Genomic DNA, 20000 nt, shown 5'->3' on the forward strand with positions numbered 1-20000 from the left:
TGTACAGATGGGCTGTTTACAGATGGGCTGTGTACAGATGGGCTGTGTACAGATGGGCTGTTTACAGATGGGCTGTTTACAGATGGGCTGTGTACAGATGGGCTGTGTACAGATGGGCTGTTTACAGATGGGCTGTGTACAGATGGGCTGTGTACAGATGGGCTGTTTACAGATGGGCTGTTTACAGATGGGCTGTTTACAGATGGGCTGTGTACAGATGGGCTGTGTACAGATGTGCTGTTTACAGATGGGCTGTTTACAGATGGGCTGTGTACAGATGGGCTGTTTACAGATGGGCTGTGTACAGATGGGCTGTGTACAGATGGGCTGTTTACAGATGGGCTGTGTACAGATGGGCTGTTTACAGATGGGCTGTTTACAGATGGGCTGTTTACAGATGGGCTGTTTACAGATGGGCTGTTTACAGATGGGCTGTGTACAGATGGGCTGTTTACATATGGGCTGTTTACAGATGGGCTGTGTACAGATGGGCTGTTTACAGATGGGCTGTGTACAGATGGGCTGTGTACAGATGGGCTGTTTACAGATGGGCTGTTTACAGATGGGCTGTTTACAGATGGGCTGTTTACAGATGGGCTGTTTACAGATGGGCTGTGTACAGATGGGCTGTGTACAGATGGGCTGTGTACAGATGCAGTGATCGGTAAGCTGCTCTGACGGCTGATGCTTATCGTTAGTGAATTTGTGACCTGTTGCCACAACAAAATGGCAGCCAGTGAAGAACAGACGCCATTGTGAATGCAACATATATTTATGTTTATTTATTTTCCCTTTTGTACTTTAACCAATTTGTAAGTCGCTCTGGATAAGAGCGTCTGCTAAATGACTTAAATGTAAATGTTAAATGTTAACTATTTGCACATCGTTACGACACTGTATTGAAACTTCTGAGTGTAATGTTAGCTGGTCATCATTGATGGATTATTTCACTTTTGTTTATTATCTATTTCACATGTTACCCATGAAGCCCTTTGAGTTGATATCAGAGTACTGGGAGAGGGAAGGAGAGGGAGAGATATTAGATTACTTAGAGAGGGAAGGAGAGAGGAGGGGGGTCTGGCTAGTCAGGCTACCCTGTTGTTCAGACAGACAGAGGTACGCACTGTGGGGATTCTATCTTGGAGAGATAGGAGAGAGGAGGGGGGTCTGGCTAGTCAGGCTACCCTGTTGTTCAGACAGACAGAGGTAAGCACTGTGGGGATTCTACCTTGGTGGGATAGGAGAGAGGAGGGGGGTCTGGCTAGTCAGGCTACCCTGTTGTTCAGACAGACAGAGGTACGCACTGTGGGGATTCTACCTTGGTGGGATAGGAGAGAGGAGGGGGGTCTGGCTAGTCAGGCTACCCTGTTGTTCAGACAGACAGAGGTAAGCACTGTGGGGATTCTATCTTGGTGGAATAGGAGAGAGGAGGGGGGTCTGGCTAGTCAGGCTACCCTGTTGTTCAGACAGACAGAGGTAAGCACTGTGGGGATTCTACCTTGGTGGGATAGGAGAGAGGAGGGGGGTCTGGCTAGTCAGGCTACCAAGTTGTTCAGACAGACAGAGGTAAGCACTGTGGGGATTCTACCTTGGTGGGATAGGAGAGAGGAGGGGGGTCTGGCTAGTCAGGCTACCCTGTTGTTCAGACAGACAGAGGTACGCACTGTGGGGATTCTATCTTGGTGGAATAGGAGAGAGGAGGGGGTCTGGCTAGTCAGGCTACCCTGTTGTTCAGACAGACAGAGGTAAGCACTGTGGGGATTCTACCTTGGTGGGATAGGAGAGAGGAGGGGGGTCTGGCTAGTCAGGCTACCCTGTTGTTCAGACAGACAGAGGTAAGCACTGTGGGGATTCTATCTTGGAGAGATAGGAGAGAGGAGGGGGGTCTGGCTAGTCAGGCTACCCTGTTGTTCAGACAGACAGAGGTAAGCACTGTGGGGATTCTACCTTGGTGGAATAGGAAGGAACACAGGTCTGTGTTTCTGGGGAGAGAGTGGGAGCTCTCTGACACACTGAGCCCCCAACACACACCCCACTGACTTTCTGACTGTCTGATTATGTCAACTTGAAACCTTATTAAATATCACTGCTTTTCCATCCTACTGCAGTCTTGATAAACCGTATTAAATATCACTACTTATCCATCCTACTGCAGTCTTGATAAACCGTATTAAATATCACTACTTATCCATCCTACTGCAGTCTTGATAAACCGTATTAAATATCACTACTTATCCATCCTACTGCAGTCTTGATAAACCGTATTAAATATCACTACTTATCCATCCTACTGCAGTCTTGATAAACCGTATTAAATATCACTACTTATCCATCCTACTGCAGTCTTGATAAACCGTATTAAATATCACTACTTATCCATCCTACTGCAGTCTTAAAGAAGACTGATCCTACTGCAGTCTTAAAGAAGACTGATCCTCCTTCATTGATGCTGATAGGCTGTGTGTTGGAGGGGCCAGCTCTGGATGCTGATTGGCTGACAGTGTGTGTTGGAGAACACAGGAGGTCTGGATAGAAGCTGTGCTGATGTGAGCGGTCTGATGAACACAGCTGAACCTCTCCACTCTCTCTCTTAGTACTTTAACAGAGGAAAATTAGCCCGAACAACCGGTGCCCCTGCACATTGACTCTGTACCGGTACCCCCTGTATATAGCCTCCACATTGACACTGTACAGGTACCCCCTGTATATAGCCTCCACATTGACTCTGTACTGGTACCCCCTGTATATAGCCTCCACATTGACTCTGTACCGGTACCCCCTGTGTATAGCCTCCACATTGACTCTGTACCGGTACCCCCTGTATATAGCCTCAACATTGACTCTGTACTGGTAACCCCTGTATATAGCCTCCACATTGACTCTGTACCGGTACCCCCTGTATATAGCCTCCACATTGACTCTGTACCAGTACCCCCTGTATATAGCCTCCACATTGACTCTGTACCGGTACCCCCTGTATATAGCCTCCACATTGACTCTGTACCGGTACCCCCTGTATATAGCCTCCACACTGACTCAGTACCGGTACCACCTGTATATAGCCTCCACATTGACTCTGTACCGTAACCCCCTGTATATAGCCTCCACACTGACTCTGTACCGTAATACCCTGTATATATCCTCCACACACTGACTCTGTACCGTAATACCCTGTATATATCCTCCACACTGACTCTGTACCATAATACCCTGTATAGAGCCTCACTACTGATATTTTCACTGTCATTTTACTGTTGTTTTTTTATTTAATTGTATTTCTTTCTTTATCTATTGTTTACCTAATACCTATTTTTTTCCTTAAAAATAGCACTGTTGGTTAGGTAAGGATTAAACTTTATAAGGTCTACACCTGTTGTATTCGGAGCACGTGACAAATACACTTTGATTTGATTTGATAACACGAGCATCCAGAATTAGGTTCTCCAAACCGACTCTGAGAAGCCATTTTAGGACAGGCACAGTGGTACGACCTGTTGACCTTTACCTTCAACTATAAATACTCCTATTGACCCTTGACCCTACAGTCAGGTGACGGGAGACGGAGAGCACATAAGTCAACAGCAGAAAGAGGAAACCCTTCACCATTATAGGACAGGTACCGTTCATTCAAATTCAGTCTGTAAATACTCCTTCCTGTTGACCCCTGAACCTTGACAACTGCCTTCCGATGACAGTGTCACCACAGTCGAAGAGTTCACCTACGCTTCCCATTTCTCTGAAGCTACTCGAAAACCTCCAAATATAAATACCCCTGACCTCTGACCCCTGACCCCAGTGACAGAGATGAGAGAGGGTAGGCCAGAGGACTAGGTGGAATATTCTGGGCTACATTTACAGACAGACTGCCAACACTGAAATGTCTGAAGTGGCGGGTTGTAACTCTCGTGGACGATCCTTACTGTCTTAGAGTCATTTACTACAACCATGGTTAGGTTACTGTCTAGCTCTCCTCTGGCGAGAGGGAGAGACTTAGTGCTAATAGCTCTCTTGGGAGGGTTGGAGAAAACATCCAGATTGGCTCCTTAACCTGCGGTGTCCCTCTGGAGGGGTTAGTGCCATCATTAGAGATGTTACTACCTCTCCACCCTGAACACCAGACCACAAGTAGAGATGTTACTACCTCTCTACCCTGAACACCAGGCCCCAAGCAGAGATGTTACTACCTCTCCACCCTGAACACCAGACCACAAGCAGAGATGTTACTGTCTGTCCACCCTGAACACCAGGCCACAAGCAGAGATGTTACTACCTCTCCACCCTGAACACCAGACCACAAGCAGAGATGTTACTGTCTGTCCACCCTGAACACCAGACCACAAGCAGAGATGTTACTACCTCTCCACCCTGAACACCAGGCCACAAGCAGAGATGTTACTACCTCTCCACCCTGAACACCAGGCCACAAGCAGAGATGTTACTACCTCTCCACCCTGAACACCAGGCCACAAGCAGAGATGTTGCTACCTCTCCACCCTGAACACCAGACCACAAGCAGAGATGTTACTACCTCTCCACCCTGAACACCAGACCACAAGCAGAGATGTTACTACCTCTCCACCCTGAACACCAGACCACAAGCAGAGATGTTACTACCTCTCCACCCTGAACACCAGACCACAAGCAGAGATGTTACTACCTCTCCACCCTGAACACCAGACCACAAGCAGAGATGTTACTACCTCTCCACCCTGAACACCAGACCACAAGCAGAGATGTTACTACCTCTCCACCCTGAACACCAGACCACAAGCAGAGATGTTACTACCTCTCCACCCTGAACACCAGACCACAAGCAGAGATGTTACTACCTCTCCACCCTGAACACCAGACCACAAGCAGAGATGTTACTACCTCTCCACCCTGAACACCAGACCACAAGCAGAGATGTTACTACCTCTCCACCCTGAACACCAGACCACAAGCAGAGATGTTACTACCTCTCCACCCTGAACACCAGACCACAAGCAGAGATGTTACTACCTCTCCACCCTGAACACCAGACCACAAGCAGAGATGTTACTACCTCTCCACCCTGAACACCAGACCACAAGCAGAGATGTTACTACCTCTCCACCCTGAACACCAGACCACAAGCAGAGATGTTACTACCTCTCCACCCTGAACACCAGGCCACAAGCAGAGATGTTACTACCTCTCCACCCTGAACACCAGACCACAAGCAGAGATGTTACTACCTCTCCACCCTGAACACCAGACCACAAGCAGAGATGTTACTACCTCTCCACCCTGAACACCAGACCACAAGCAGAGATGTTACTACCTCTCCACCCTGAACACCAGACCACAAGCAGAGATGCTACTGTCTGTCCACCCTGAACACCAGACCACAAGCAGAGATGCTACTACCTCTCCACCCTGAACACCAGACCACAAGCAGAGATGCTACTGTCTGTCCACCCTGAACACCAGACCACAAGCAGAGATGTTACTACCTCTCCACCCTGAACACCAGACCACAAGCAGAGATGTTACTACCTCTCCACCCTGAACACCAGACCACAAGCAGAGATGTTACTGTCTGTCCACCCTGAACACCAGACCACAAGCAGAGATGCTACTACCTCTCCACCCTGAACACCAGGCCACAAGCAGAGATGCTACTACCTCTCCACCCTGAACACCAGACCACAAGCAGAGATGTTACTGTCTCTCCACCCTGAACACCAGACCACAAGCAGAGATGTTACTACCTCTCCACCCTGAACACCAGACCACAAGCAGAGATGTTACTACCTCTCCACCCTGAACACCAGACCACAAGCAGAGATGTTACTGTCTCTCCACCCTGAACACCAGACCACAAGCAGAGATGTTACTACCTCTCCACCCTGAACACCAGACCACAAGCAGAGATGTTACTACCTCTCCACCCTGAACACCAGACCACAAGCAGAGATGTTACTACCTCTCCACCCTGAACACCAGACCACAAGCAGAGATGTTACTACCTCTCCACCCTGAACACCAGGCCACAAGCAGACAGCAACATTATCCAACACATCTCTCCTCTCTCTAGTTCTTCCTCCACCTTCTCTTACAGTGCCTTGCGAAAGTATTCAGCCCCCTTGAACTTTGCGACCTTTTGCCACATTTCAGGTTTCAAACATAAAGATATAAAACTGTATTTTTTGTGAAGAATCAACAACAAGTGCGACACAATCATGAAGTGGAACGACATTTATTGGATATTTCAAACTTTTTTAACAAATCAAAAACGGAAAAATTGGTGGTGCAAAATTATTCAGACCCTTTACTTTCAGTGCAGCAAACTCTCTCCAGAAGTTCAGTGAGGATCTCTGAATGATCCAATGTTGACCTAAATGACTAATGATGATAAATACAATCCACCAGTGTGTAATCAAGTCTCCGTATAAATGCACCTGCACTGTGATAGTCTCAGAGGTCCGTTAAAAGCGCAGAGAGCATCATGGAGAACAAGGAACACACCAGGCAGGTCCGAGATACTGTTGTGAAGAAGTTTAAAGCCGGATTTGGATACAAAAAGATTTCCCAAGCTTTAAACATCCCAAGGAGCACTGTGCAAGCGATAATATTGAAATGGAAGGAGTATCAGACCACTGCAAATCTACCAAGACCTGGCCGTCCCTCTAAACTTTCAGCTCATACAAGGAGAAGACTGATCAGAGATGCAGCCAAGAGGCCCATGATCACTCTGGATGAACTGCAGAGATCTACAGCTGAGGTGGGAGACTCTGTCCATAGGACAACAATCAGTCGTATATTGCACAAATCTGGCCTTTATGGATGTGTGGCAAGAAGAAAGCCATTTCTTAAAGATATCCATAAAAAGTGTTGTTTAAAGTTTGCCACAAGCCACCTGGGGAGACACACCAAACATGTGGAAGAAGGTGCTCTGGTCAGATGAAACCAAAATTGAACTTTTTGGCAACAATGCAAAACGTTATGTTTGGCGTAAAAGCAACACACCATCCCCACTGTCAAACATGGTGGTGGCAGCATCATGGTTTGGGCCTGCTTTTCTTCAGCAGAGACAGGGAAGATGGTTAAAATTGATGGGAAGATGGATGGAGCCAAATACAGGACCATTCTGGAAGAAAACCTGATGGAGTCTGCAAAAGACCTGAGACTGGGACGAAGATTTGTCTTCCAACAAGACAATGATCCAAAACATAAAGCAAAATCTACAATGGAATGGTTCAAAAATAAACATATCCGGATGTTAGAATGGCCAAGTCAAAGTCCAGACCTGAATCCAATCGCGAATCTGTGGAAAGAACTGAAAACTGCTGTTCACAAATGCTCTCCATCCAACCTCACTGACCTCAAGCTGTTTTGCAAGGAGGAATGGGAAAAAAATTCAGTCTCTCGATGTGCAAAACTGATAGAGACATACCCCAAGCGACTTACAGCTGTAATCGCAACAAAAGGTGGCGCTACAAAGTATTAACTTAAGGGGGCTGAATAATTTTGCACGCCCAATTTTTCAGTTTTTGATTTGTTAAAAAAGTTTGAAATATCCAATAAATGTCGTTCCACTTCATGATTGTGTCCCACTTGTTGTTGATTCTTCACAAAAAATACAGTTTTATATCTTTATGTTTGAAGCCTGAAATGTGGCAAAAGATCGCAAAGTTCAAGGGGGCCGAATACTTTCGCAAGGCACTGTAATTAAGTAGACTTTATTGACACGGCCAGTTGAACGACTTCCATTGTGTTGGTCTACATATGACAACAATGATGGTACCAGCGTCAATAAGACATCAGTAGTAATAATAGTAGCTGAAATGGGATTACCATGAACACCGACTACAACAACAATGTTAATGAGAATAACAATACATTAAATCAATAGTAGAAGACCAGTCTCAACCTGACTGAGAAGACCCCCATCCTGTGACGACTGTCTGTTGTTCTAGACAGGTCTGTGATGATAAGGTCCAGACTGTCTGTTGTTCTAGACAGGTCTGTGATGATAAGGTCCAGACTGTCTGTTGTTCTAGACAGGTCTGTGGTGATAAGGTCCAGACTGTCTGTTATTCTAGACAGGTCTGTGATGATAAGGTCCAGACTGTCTGTTGTTCTAGACAGGTCTGTGGTGATAAGGTCCAGACTGTCTGTTATTCTAGACAGGTCTGTGATGATAAGGTCAAGCCTGTCTGTTATTCTAGACAGGTCTGTGGTGATAAGGTCAAGCCTGTCTGTTATTCTAGACAGGTCTGTGGTGATAAGGTCCAGACTGTCTGTTATTCTAGACAGGTCTGTGATGATAAGGTCCAGACTGTCTGTTGTTCTAGACAGGTCTGTGATGATAAGGTCCAGACTGTCTGTTGTTCTAGACAGGTCTGTGATGATAAGGTCCAGACTGTCTGTTGTTCTAGACAGGTCTGTGATGATAAGGTCCAGCCTGTCTGTTGTTCTAGACAGGTCTGTGATGATAAGGTCCAGACTGTCTGTTATTCTAGACAGGTCTGTGATGATAAGGTCAAGCCTGTCTGTTATTCTAGACAGGTCTGTGATGATAAGGTCAAGCCTGTCTGTAGTTCTAGACAGGTCTGTGATGATAAGGTCCAGACTGTCTGTAGTTCTAGACATGTCTGTGGTGATAAGGTCCAGACTGTCTGTTGTTCTAGACATGTCTGTGATGATAAGGTCCAGACTCTGTTATTCTAGACAGGTCTGTGGTGATAAGGTCAAGCCTGTCTGTTATTCTAGACAGGTCTGTGGTGATAAGGTCCAGACTGTCTGTAGTTCTAGACAGGTCTGTGATGATAAGGTCCAGCCTGTCTGTTATTCTAGACAGGTCTGTGATGATAAGGTCCAGACTCTGTTGTTCTAGACAGGTCTGTGATGATAAGGTCAAGCCTGTCTGTTATTCTAGACAGGTCTGTGATGATAAGGTCCAGACTGTCTGTTATTCTAGACAGGTCTGTGGTGATAAGGTCAAGCCTGTCTGTTGTTCTAGACAGGTCTGTGATGATAAGGTCAAGCCTGTCTGTAGTTCTAGACATGTCTGTGATGATAAGGTCAAGCCTGTCTGTTATTCTAGACAGGTCTGTGATGATAAGGTCAAGCCTGTCTGTTATTCTAGACAGGTCTGTGATGATAAGGTCAAGCCTGTCTGTTATTCTAGACAGGTCTGTGATGATAAGGTCAAGCCTGTCTGTTATTCTAGACAGGTCTGTGATGATAAGGTCCAGACTGTCTGTTGTTCTAGACAGGTCTGTGATGATAAGGTCCAGCCTGTCTGTTGTTCTAGACAGGTCTGTGATGATAAGGTCCAGACTGTCTATTATTCTAGACAGGTCTGTGGTGATAAGGTCAAGCCTGTCTGTTATTCTAGACAGGTCTGTGGTGATAAGGTCAAGCCTGTCTGTTATTCTAGACAGGTCTGTGATGATAAGGTCAAGCCTGTCTGTTATTCTAGACAGGTCTGTGATGATAAGGTCAAGCCTGTCTGTTATTCTAGACAGGTCTGTGATGATAAGGTCAAGCCTGTCTGTTATTCTAGACAGGTCTGTGATGATAAGGTCAAGCCTGTCTGTTATTCTAGACAGGTCTGTGATGATAAGGTCCAGACTGTCTGTTGTTCTAGACAGGTCTGTGATGATAAGGTCCAGCCTGTCTGTTGTTCTAGACAGGTCTGTGATGATAAGGTCCAGACTGTCTGTTATTCTAGACAGGTCTGTGATGATAAGGTCAAGCCTGTCTGTTATTCTAGACAGGTCTGTGATGATAAGGTCAAGCCTGTCTGTTATTCTAGACAGGTCTGTGATGATAAGGTCCAGACTGTCTGTTGTTCTAGACAGGTCTGTGATGATAAGGTCCAGCCTGTCTGTTGTTCTAGACAGGTCTGTGATGATAAGGTCCAGACTGTCTGTTATTCTAGACAGGTCTGTGATGATAAGGTCAAGCCTGTCTGTTATTCTAGACAGGTCTGTGATGATGAAGCCTGTCTGTAGTTCTAGACAGGTCTGTGATGATAAGGTCCAGACTGTCTGTTGTTCTAGACATGTCTGTGATGATAAGGTCCAGACTGTCTGTTGTTCTAGACAGGTCTGTGATGATAAGGTCCAGACTCTGTTATTCTAGACAGGTCTGTGATGATAAGGTCAAGCCTGTCTGTTATTCTAGACAGGTCTGTGGTGATAAGGTCCAGACTGTCTGTTGTTCTAGACAGGTCTGTGATGATAAGGTCCAGACTGTCTGTTATTCTAGACAGGTCTGTGATGATAAGGTCCAGACTCTGTTGTTCTAGACAGGTCTGTGATGATAAGGTCAAGCCTGTCTGTTATTCTAGACAGGTCTGTGATGATAAGGTCCAGACTGTCTGTTATTCTAGACAGGTCTGTGGTGATAAGGTCAAGCCTGTCTGTTGTTCTAGACAGGTCTGTGATGATAAGGTCAAGCCTGTCTGTAGTTCTAGACATGTCTGTGATGATAAGGTCAAGCCTGTCTGTTATTCTAGACAGGTCTGTGATGATAAGGTCAAGCCTGTCTGTTATTCTAGACAGGTCTGTGATGATAAGGTCAAGCCTGTCTGTTATTCTAGACAGGTCTGTGATGATAAGGTCAAGCCTGTCTGTTATTCTAGACAGGTCTGTGATGATAAGGTCCAGACTGTCTGTTGTTCTAGACAGGTCTGTGATGATAAGGTCCAGCCTGTCTGTTGTTCTAGACAGGTCTGTGATGATAAGGTCCAGACTGTCTGTTATTCTAGACAGGTCTGTGATGATAAGGTCAAGCCTGTCTGTTATTCTAGACAGGTCTGTGATGATAAGGTCAAGCCTGTCTGTAGTTCTAGACAGGTCTGTGATGATAAGGTCCAGACTGTCTGTTGTTCTAGACATGTCTGTGATGATAAGGTCCAGACTGTCTGTTGTTCTAGACATGTCTGTGATGATAAGGTCCAGACTCTGTTATTCTAGACAGGTGTGTGATGATAAGGTCAAGCCTGTCTGTTGTTCTAGACAGGTGTGTGATGATAAGGTCAAGCCTGTCTGTAGTTCTAGACAGGTCTGTGATGATAAGGTCCAGCCTGTCTGTTATTCTAGACAGGTCTGTGATGATAAGGTCCAGACTCTGTTGTTCTAGACAGGTCTGTGATGATAAGGTCAAGCCTGTCTGTTATTCTAGACAGGTCTGTGATGATAAGGTCCAGACTGTCTGTTATTCTAGACAGGTCTGTGGTGATAAGGTCAAGCCTGTCTGTTGTTCTAGACAGGTCTGTGATGATAAGGTCAAGCCTGTCTGTAGTTCTAGACATGTCTGTGATGATAAGGTCAAGCCTGTCTGTAGTTCTAGACAGGTCTGTGATGATAAGGTCAAGCCTGTCTGTTGTTCTAGACAGGTCTGTGATGATAAGGTCAAGCCTGTCTGTTGTTCTAGACAGGTCTGTGATGATAAGGTCCAGACTGTCTGTTGTTCTAGACATGTCTGTGATGATAAGGTCAAGCCTGTCTGTAGTTCTAGACAGGTGTGTGGTGATAAGGTCCAGACTCTGTTATTCTAGACAGGTCTGTGGTGATAAGGTCAAGCCTGTCTGTTATTCTAGACAGGTCTGTGATGATAAGGTCAAGCCTGTCTGTAGTTCTAGACAGGTCTGTGATGATAAGGTCAAGCCTGTCTGTAGTTCTAGATATGTCTGTGATGATAAGGTCAAGCCTGTCTGTAGTTCTAGACATGTCTGTGATGATAAGGTCAAGCCTGTCTGTAGTTCTAGACAGGTGTGTGATGATAAGGTCAAGCCTGTCTGTTATTCTAGACATGTCTGTGATGATAAGGTCAAGCCTGTCTGTTGTTCTAGACAGGTCTGTGATGATAAGGTCAAGCCTGTCTGTTGTTCTAGACAGGTCTGTGATGATAAGGTCCAGACTGTCTGTTATTCTAGACATGTCTGTGATGATAAGGTCAAGCCTGTCTGTTGTTCTAGACAGGTCTGTGATGATAAGGTCAAGCCTGTCTGTTGTTCTAGACATGTCTGTGATGATAAGGTCAAGCCTGTCTGTTGTTCTAGACATGTCTGTGATGATAAGGTCAAGCCTGTCTGTTGTTCTAGACAGGTCTGTGATGATAAGGTCAAGCCTGTCTGTTGTTCTAGACATGTCTGTGGTGATAAGGTCAAGCCTGTCTGTTGTTCTAGACATGTCTGTGATGATAAGGTCCAGACTGTCTGTTATTCTAGACATGTCTGTGGTGATAAGGTCAAGCCTGTCTGTAGTTCTAGACATGTCTGTGATGATAAGGTCCAGACTGTCTGTTATTCTAGACAGGTCTGTGATGATAAGGTCAAGCCTGTCTGTTGTTTTAGACATGTCTGTGATGATAAGGTCAAGCCTGTCTGTAGTTCTAGACAGGTCTGTGATGATAAGGTCAAGCCTGTCTGTTATTCTAGACATGTCTGTGGTGATAAGGTCAAGCCTGTCTGTAGTTCTAGACATGTCTGTGATGATAAGGTCAAGCCTGTCTGTAGTTCTAGACAGGTGTGTGGTGATAAGGTCAAGCCTGTCTGTTATTCTAGACATGTCTGTGGTGATAAGGTCAAGCCTGTCTGTTGTTCTAGACAGGTCTGTGGTGATAAGGTCAAGCCTGTCTGTTATTCTAGACAGGTCTGTGATGATAAGGTCAAGCCTGTCTGTTGTTCTAGACAGGTGTGTGGTGATAAGGTCCAGACTCTGTTATTCTAGACAGGTCTGTGATGATAAGGTCAAGCCTGTCTGTAGTTCTAGACAGGTGTGTGGTGATAAGGTCCAGACTCTGTTATTCTAGACAGGTCTGTGATGATAAGGTCAAGACTGTCTGTTATTCTAGACAGGTCTGTGATGATAAGGTCCAGACTCTGTTATTCTAGACAGGTCTGTGATGATAAGGTCAAGCCTGTCTGTAGTTCTAGACATGTCTGTGATGATAAGGTCAAGCCTGTCTGTAGTTCTAGACAGGTCTGTGATGATAAGGTCCAGACTCTGTTATTCTAGACAGGTCTGTGATGATAAGGTCAAGACTGTCTGTAGTTCTAGACAGGTGTGTGGTGATATGGTCCAGACTCTGTTATTCTAGACAGGTCTGTGATGATAAGGTCAAGCCTGTCTGTAATTCTAGACAGGTCTGTGTTGATAAGGTCAAGCCTGTCTGTAGTTCTAGACAGGTGTGTGGTGATAAGGTCCAGACTCTGTTATTCTAGACAGGTCTGTGATGATAAGGTCAAGCCTGTCTGTTGTTCTAGACAGGTCTGTGATGATAAGGTCCAGACTCTGTTATTCTAGACAGGTCTGTGATGATAAGGTCAAGACTGTCTGTAGTTCTAGACAGGTGTGTGGTGATATGGTCCAGACTCTGTTATTCTAGACAGGTCTGTGATGATAAGGTCAAGCCTGTCTGTAATTCTAGACAGGTCTGTGTTGATAAGGTCAAGCCTGTCTGTAGTTCTAGACAGGTGTGTGGTGATAAGGTCCAGACTCTGTTATTCTAGACAGGTCTGTGATGATAAGGTCAAGCCTGTCTGTTGTTCTAGACAGGTCTGTGATGATAAGGTCAAGCCTGTCTGTAGTTCTAGACAGGTGTGTGGTGATAAGGTCAAGCCTGTCTGTAGTTCTAGACAGGTGTGTGGTGATAAGGTCCAGACTCTGTTATTCTAGACAGGTCTGTGATGATAAGGTCAAGCCTGTCTGTAATTCTAGACAGGTCTGTGTTGATAAGGTCAAGCCTGTCTGTAGTTCTAGACAGGTGTGTGGTGATAAGGTCCAGACTCTGTTATTCTAGACAGGTCTGTGATGATAAGGTCAAGCCTGTCTGTTGTTCTAGACAGGTCTGTGATGATAAGGTCAAGCCTGTCTGTAGTTCTAGACAGGTGTGTGGTGATAAGGTCAAGCCTGTCTGTAGTTCTAGACAGGTGTGTGGTGATAAGGTCCAGACTCTGTTATTCTAGACAGGTCTGTGATGATAAGGTCAAGACTGTCTGTTATTCTAGACAGGTCTGTGATGATAAGGTCAAGCCTGTCTGTAGTTCTAGACAGGTGTGTGATGATAAGGTCCAGACTGTCTGTTGTTTTAGACATGTCTGTGATGATAAGGTCAAGCCTGTCTGTAGTTCTAGACAGGTCTGTGATGATAAGGTCCAGACTGTCTGTTGTTTTAGACATGTCTGTGATGATAAGGTCAAGCCTGTCTGTAGTTCTAGACAGTTCTGTGATGATAAGGTCAAGCCTGTCTGTTATTCTAGACAGGTGTGTGTGTAATACACTCCTGTCTTTTTGCCTGTCTACCAGCCTGTTTGTCTGACTGCCTGTTTGTCTGACTGCCTGTTTGTCTACCAGCCTGTTTGTCTGACTGCCTGTTTGTCTGCCAGCCTGTTTGTCTGACTGCCTGTTTGTCTAACTGCCTGTTTGTCTACCAGCCTGTTTGTCTGACTGCCTGTTTGTCTGACTGCCTTTGTCTGACTGCCTGTTTGTCTACCAGCCTGTTTGTCTGACTGCCTTTGTCTGACTGCCTGTTTGTCTACCAGCCTGTTTGTCTGACTGCCTGTTTGTCTGACTGCCTGTTTGTCTACCAGCCTGTTTGTCTGACTGCCTGTTTGTCTGACTGCCTGTTTGTCTACCAGCCTGTTTGTCTGACTGCCTGTTTGTCTGACTGCCTGTTTGTCTACCAGCCTGTTTGTCTGACTGCCTTTGTCTGACTGCCTGTTTGTCTACCAGCCTGTTTGTCTGACTGCCTGTTTGTCTGACTGCCTGTTTGTCTACCAGCCTGTTTGTCTGACTGCCTGTTTGTCTACCAGCCTGTTTGTCTGACTGCCTGTTTGTCTACCAGCCTGTTTTGTCTACCAGCCTGTTTTGTCTGACTGCCTGTTTTTCTACCAGCCTGTTTGTCTGTTTTTTGTTTATTTATTCATTAGGATCCCCATTAGCAGAAGCAGCAGCTCCTCTTCCTGGGGTCCACAAGGAAGTCTAACTGCCTCTACGGTTTCCCTGTTTTCTGTACTGACCTCAACCTCCTCAGAGAGTGTTCCAGTGCTCCGTGAACGCTCACCTCTTCCCTCTGCTTCTCTCCCCCTTCCATTTTAAACAGGCCTTGACGTAGATCTCCGATTTCAACCCTTTAACCAGGGAGCTATAAAATGGCTGGCGAAGTGTAAGCAAACTTGTGGGCTCTGTTTAAAGGACCCATGTTAAAGGACAGGATTTGGAAACAGTCATGTGACCCTAGATGCGCTGTTGAACACTGTTTTATTTTCCAGATCAGAAGTTGTTTGGTTGGTTGACAGGCTTGGAGGTCAGGCTCTATGGCGCTAAAGCCGTCTATATTCTCAGAAGGCTTTTTATACCACAGTCAATCACTCCCCACACACGGCCCTTCCAAGACATAAATATTCGGTGTCAATGTGGCCTGCGTGCTGGTGAGTGGAGGGACAGTCACACCTCTTCTCCTGCTCTCATCCTCCTCCACACTCCTCCGTCATTCCCCTCGTTCCTCCAACCACAAGCTTGCTGTCAGCACATACCTTGTACTAACGCGTACGGTGATACTCGTGTGTGTGTGTGTGTGTGTGTGTGTGTGTGCGTGCGTGCGTGCGTGCGTGCGTGCGTGCGTGCGTGCGTGCGTGCGTGCGTGCGTGCGTGCGTGCGTGCGTGCGTGCGTGCGTGCGTGCGTGCGTGCGTGCGTGCGTGCGTGCGTGCGTGCGTGCGTGCGTGCGTGCGTGCGTGCGTGCGTGCGTGCGTGCGTGCGTGCGTGCGTGCGTGCGTGCGTGCGTGCGTGCGTGCGTGCGTGCGTGCGTGCGTGCGTGCGTGCGTGCGTGCGTGCGTGCGTGCGTGCGTGCGACACCTTTCTCACTAATATCACAGCAGTAAACAAACACCCCCTCCAGTCAGTCACCCCAGCTGTCCTCTTCCCCTCTTCATGTCAGTCAGTAGATTATATACACACACACATGGCCATACAGATGTAATGAGATGAAACCCTGGTCTCGCCTCCTGAGTCAATAACGTCTGTACAGTGTGTTGCTGCTTGGAACAAAGCAGCCATGCTAACAAAGGGAAGGCAGCCTGCCTGCTCCAAGTATCAATTATTGAGACTATCCACACAAAGGAGAGGAGAGAAACTGGAGCTAGGAGTACAGAGACAGGAGTAGAGAGACAGGAGTAGAGAGACAGGAGTAGAGAGACAGGAGTAGAGAGACAGGAGTAGAGAGACAGGAGTAGAGAGACAGGAGTAGAGAGACAGGAGTAGAGAGACAGGAGTAGAGAGACAGGAGTAGAGAGACAGGAGTAGAGAGACAGGAGTAGAGAGACAGGAGTAGAGAGACAGGACTAGAGAGACAGGAGTAGAGAGATAGGACCAGAGAGATAGGACTAGAGAGATAGGAGTAAAACTAGGAACTAGGAGATATAGTAGGAACTAGGAGTTATAGTAGGAACTATGAGCTATAGTAGGAACTAGGACCTATGTTAGGAACTAGGAGCTATGTTAGGATCTAGGAGCTATAGTATGAGTAAGTGCTGTGTGTGGAGACTAGCTAGCTGCCAATACACTCAGTAAACAAAACATAAACTCACATACTGGTACCTGCCAAAATAAAGGAAACTCTTGGGTAAATGACAGACACGGCGTACACTACCGTTCAAAAGTTTGTGGTCACTTAGAAATGTCCTTGTTTTTTTAAATAAAAGCACATTTTTTTGTATATTAAAATAACATTATATTGATCAGAAATACAGTGCAGCTTCATTAAATAGCAAAACACCAGTCTCAAAGTCAACATTGATGAGGCGACTCCGGGATGCTGGCCTTCTAGGCAGAGTTGCAAAGAAAAAGCCATATCTCAGACTGGCCAATAAATATAAAGATTAAGATGGGCAAAAGAACACAGACACTGGACAGAGGAACTCTGCCTAGAAGGCCAGCATCCCGAGTCACTGTGCTTTCAGCTGTGCTAACATAATTGCAAAATTGTTTTCTAATGATCAATTAGCCTTTTAAAATTATAAACTTGGATTACCTAACACAACATGCCATTGGAACACAGTAGTGATGGTTGCTGATAATGGGCCTCTAAACGCCTATGTAGATATTCCAGTAAAAATCAGCTGTTTCCAGCTACAATTGTCATTAACAATGTCTACACTGTATTTCTGATCAATTTTATGTTATTTTAATAGACAAAAAAAATGCTTTTGTTTCAAAAACAAAGTCATTTCTAAGCGACCCCAAACTTTTGAATGGTAGTGTATATTGAAAGCAGGTGCTTCCACACAGGTGTGGTTCCTTAGTTAATTAAGCAATTCATATCCCATCATGCTTAGAGTCATGTATAAACATGCCCAGGGGCCCATTGTTGTGTCTACCATGGCTAGAAGAAGGGGTCTCAGTGGCTTGGAAAGAGGGGTCTCAAAGAAGCATAGGGGGTTTAAAGGGTGTGTGTGTGTGTGTGTGTGTGTGTGTGTGTGTGTGTGTGTGTGTGTGTGTGTGTGTGTGTGTGTGTGTGTGTGTGTGTGTGTGTGTGTGTGTGTGTGTGTGTCTCTCTGTCACCAGATCTCAACCCAATTGAACATTTATAGATTCTGAAGCGGTGCCCGAAACCACCGTCAACAAAACACCAAATTATGAATTGTCTGGTGGAATAATGGTGTCACATCCCTCCAATAGGGTTCCAGACACGTGTAGAATCTATGTCAAGGTGCATTGATGCTGTTCTGGCTGGTGGAGACCCAACGCCCCGAGTAAGACACTTCATGTTTCCTTTACTTTGGCAGTTATCTTAACATACAGGGCATGCTTTAGATTATCATAAACACACACACACACACACACACACACACACACGCACATACATACACACACATACACACACATACACACACATACACACACATACATACATACATACATACATACATACATACATACATACATACATACATGCATGCATACATACATACATACATACATACATACATACATACATACATACATACATACATACATACATACATACATACATACATACATACATACATACACACACACACACACACACACACACACACACACACACACGTGTCTACATCTCACTCTCGCTCTGTGTGTGTGTGTGTGTTTCTACTGGTGACAATGTTGTCAGACATCCCTGATATACAGCATCATTTCACACACACACACACACACACACACACACACACACACACACACACACACACACACACACACACACACACACCGATCATTAAGACCTGTGGAGTGTTGAGTTGGAGGAAACAGCCCACCACACAGTGAAAGGGAACACATGTAACATCTTTAATGTACATCCGGAAAGAATCAACAACTGTCATTCACACGTGATTCAACACTTATTGTCTATAAGGAAAATCCATCTTGGCAATTTGTGCGTTATTTGCGTGTGGTTGTTTTAGTGTGTAGCTATGTGTTTAGATTTTGTGTGTGTGTGTGTGTGTGTGTGTGTGTGTGTGTGTGTGTGTGTGTGTTTATTTGTGAAAGAACACAGAGGGTGGCGAAAGAGATCCAAAACACTCACCTTCCAAAACACCAGCCACCACCAACCCCAACGCCAAAACCAAAACGGACGCAAAAAAATCTATCCTAGCATAAAGAAACGGAGAGAAAGAGCTGTTGGTATTATCCTCACATCGATCATCGGCCGGCAGCAACAACCAATTGTAGATAATTGTAGAAAAAAAGGAAGGTGAAAAATGAATGAGGAAGAGGAGGAAGAGGAGGATGAGGAAGATGAGGAGAAGTAGGATGAGGAAGATGAAGTCCGTTGGAGGAAGAGAAGTTTAATCCTTAGAGAGGTCGGTTTGTTGCCATGACGAGGTTAGCCTCCCCAGTATAAATATATCGCAGTACAGTACATCTGCCTCCCAGTATAGTCTCTCCCAGTCCAGTCCAGTACAGGGATTGTGTTTCCGCCTGCCTGTCTGCCTGCTAGCCCTTCTGTGTCGCTATGTTTCTGATTCCTCTGCTCCAGCGTGTGCCAGTATCCAGCGGATGTCTTTGTGTGTGTGTGAGAGAGAGAGAGAGAGGGAGAGGGAGAGGGAGATAGAGTGGTTTTGTGTGTTTGTGTGCAGTCGTGCATGCGGCAGGAGTGTGTGTTGAGTGTGTGAATGTGTGTGAGGCGCAGCTTGTCAAAAATAGTAACATTGCAGTGTGTTGCTTCTGTCTGAGCAGAGAGAGAGAGAGAGAGAGAGAGAGAGAGAGAGAGACAGAGACAGAGACAGAGACAGAGAGAGAGAGAGAGAGAGAGAGAGAGAGAGAGAGAGAGAGAGAGAGAGAGAGAGATAGAGAGAGACAGAGAGAGAGAGAGAATATCAGCTGCTCTCACAGCAGATATAAATCTTCCTCCAGGCTTTTCTCTCCCTCCCTTTATTCTCTCATTTTGTTCCGTTCGCTCTTTTGACTCATTTCATTTTCTCAGTCCCTCACGTTAGGTGGTAGGCTGGCTCTGCATGTATCGGTTTGTGTGTGTGAGAGTGTTTGCCTGTGTGTGTGAGTGAGTGTTTGCGTGTGTGTGTGTGTGTGTGTTTGGCAATGGGTAGACAGGGAAAGACGAGCCGTTTTCTAGAGTCATTGAGAAAGAGAGGGATGGGCTTTTTAAATGGAGGACAAACAGAGAGAGATGGATGAGAGAGAGAGGCAGGGAGAAAGAGAGGCAGGGGGAGAGAGAGAGAGAGAGGCAGGGGGAGAGAGAGGCAGGGGGAGAGAGAGAGAGAGGCAGGGGGAGAGAGAGAGGCAGGGGGAGAGAGAGAGAGAGGCAGGGGGAGAGAGAGGCAGGGGGAGAGAGAGAGGCAGGGGGAGAGAGAGAGAGAGGCAGGGAGAAAGAGAGGCAGGGGGAGAGAGAGAGGCAGGGGGAGAGAGAGAGAGAGAGAGGCAGGGGGAGAGAGAGGCAGGGGGAGAGAGAGAGGCAGGGGGAGAGAGAGAGGCAGGGGGAGAGAGAGAGAGAGGCAGGGGGAGAGAGAGAGAGGCAGGGAGAAAGA

General features: G+C 46.1%; 2 protein-coding genes across 3 annotated transcripts in view; one reads left to right on the forward strand and one right to left on the reverse strand.

Annotated features, from left to right (window-relative positions):
- The window catches only part of cacna2d4a (calcium channel, voltage-dependent, alpha 2/delta subunit 4a), a 241211-nt gene that overhangs the window by 143086 nt on the left and 78125 nt on the right, over nucleotides 1-20000 (forward strand). The gene's annotated exons all lie outside the window — the stretch shown is intronic.
- The window catches only part of LOC135515580 (leucine-rich repeat and transmembrane domain-containing protein 2-like), a 241374-nt gene that overhangs the window by 47004 nt on the left and 174370 nt on the right, over nucleotides 1-20000 (reverse strand). Inside the window, exon 1 of one of the 2 annotated variants that reach the window (XM_064939203.1) lies at nucleotides 18542-19166. The exons of the other annotated variant lie outside the window; for it this stretch is intronic. The gene's annotated coding sequence lies outside the window, so the exon portion shown is untranslated. Of the gene's footprint in view, nucleotides 1-18541; nucleotides 19167-20000 lie in introns of those variants that run through there. 2 annotated transcript variants of the gene reach the window in all.

This window comes from Oncorhynchus masou, chromosome 27 (assembly GCF_036934945.1).
Source record: "Oncorhynchus masou masou isolate Uvic2021 chromosome 27, UVic_Omas_1.1, whole genome shotgun sequence".
Taxonomy (NCBI): domain Eukaryota; kingdom Metazoa; phylum Chordata; class Actinopteri; order Salmoniformes; family Salmonidae; genus Oncorhynchus; species Oncorhynchus masou.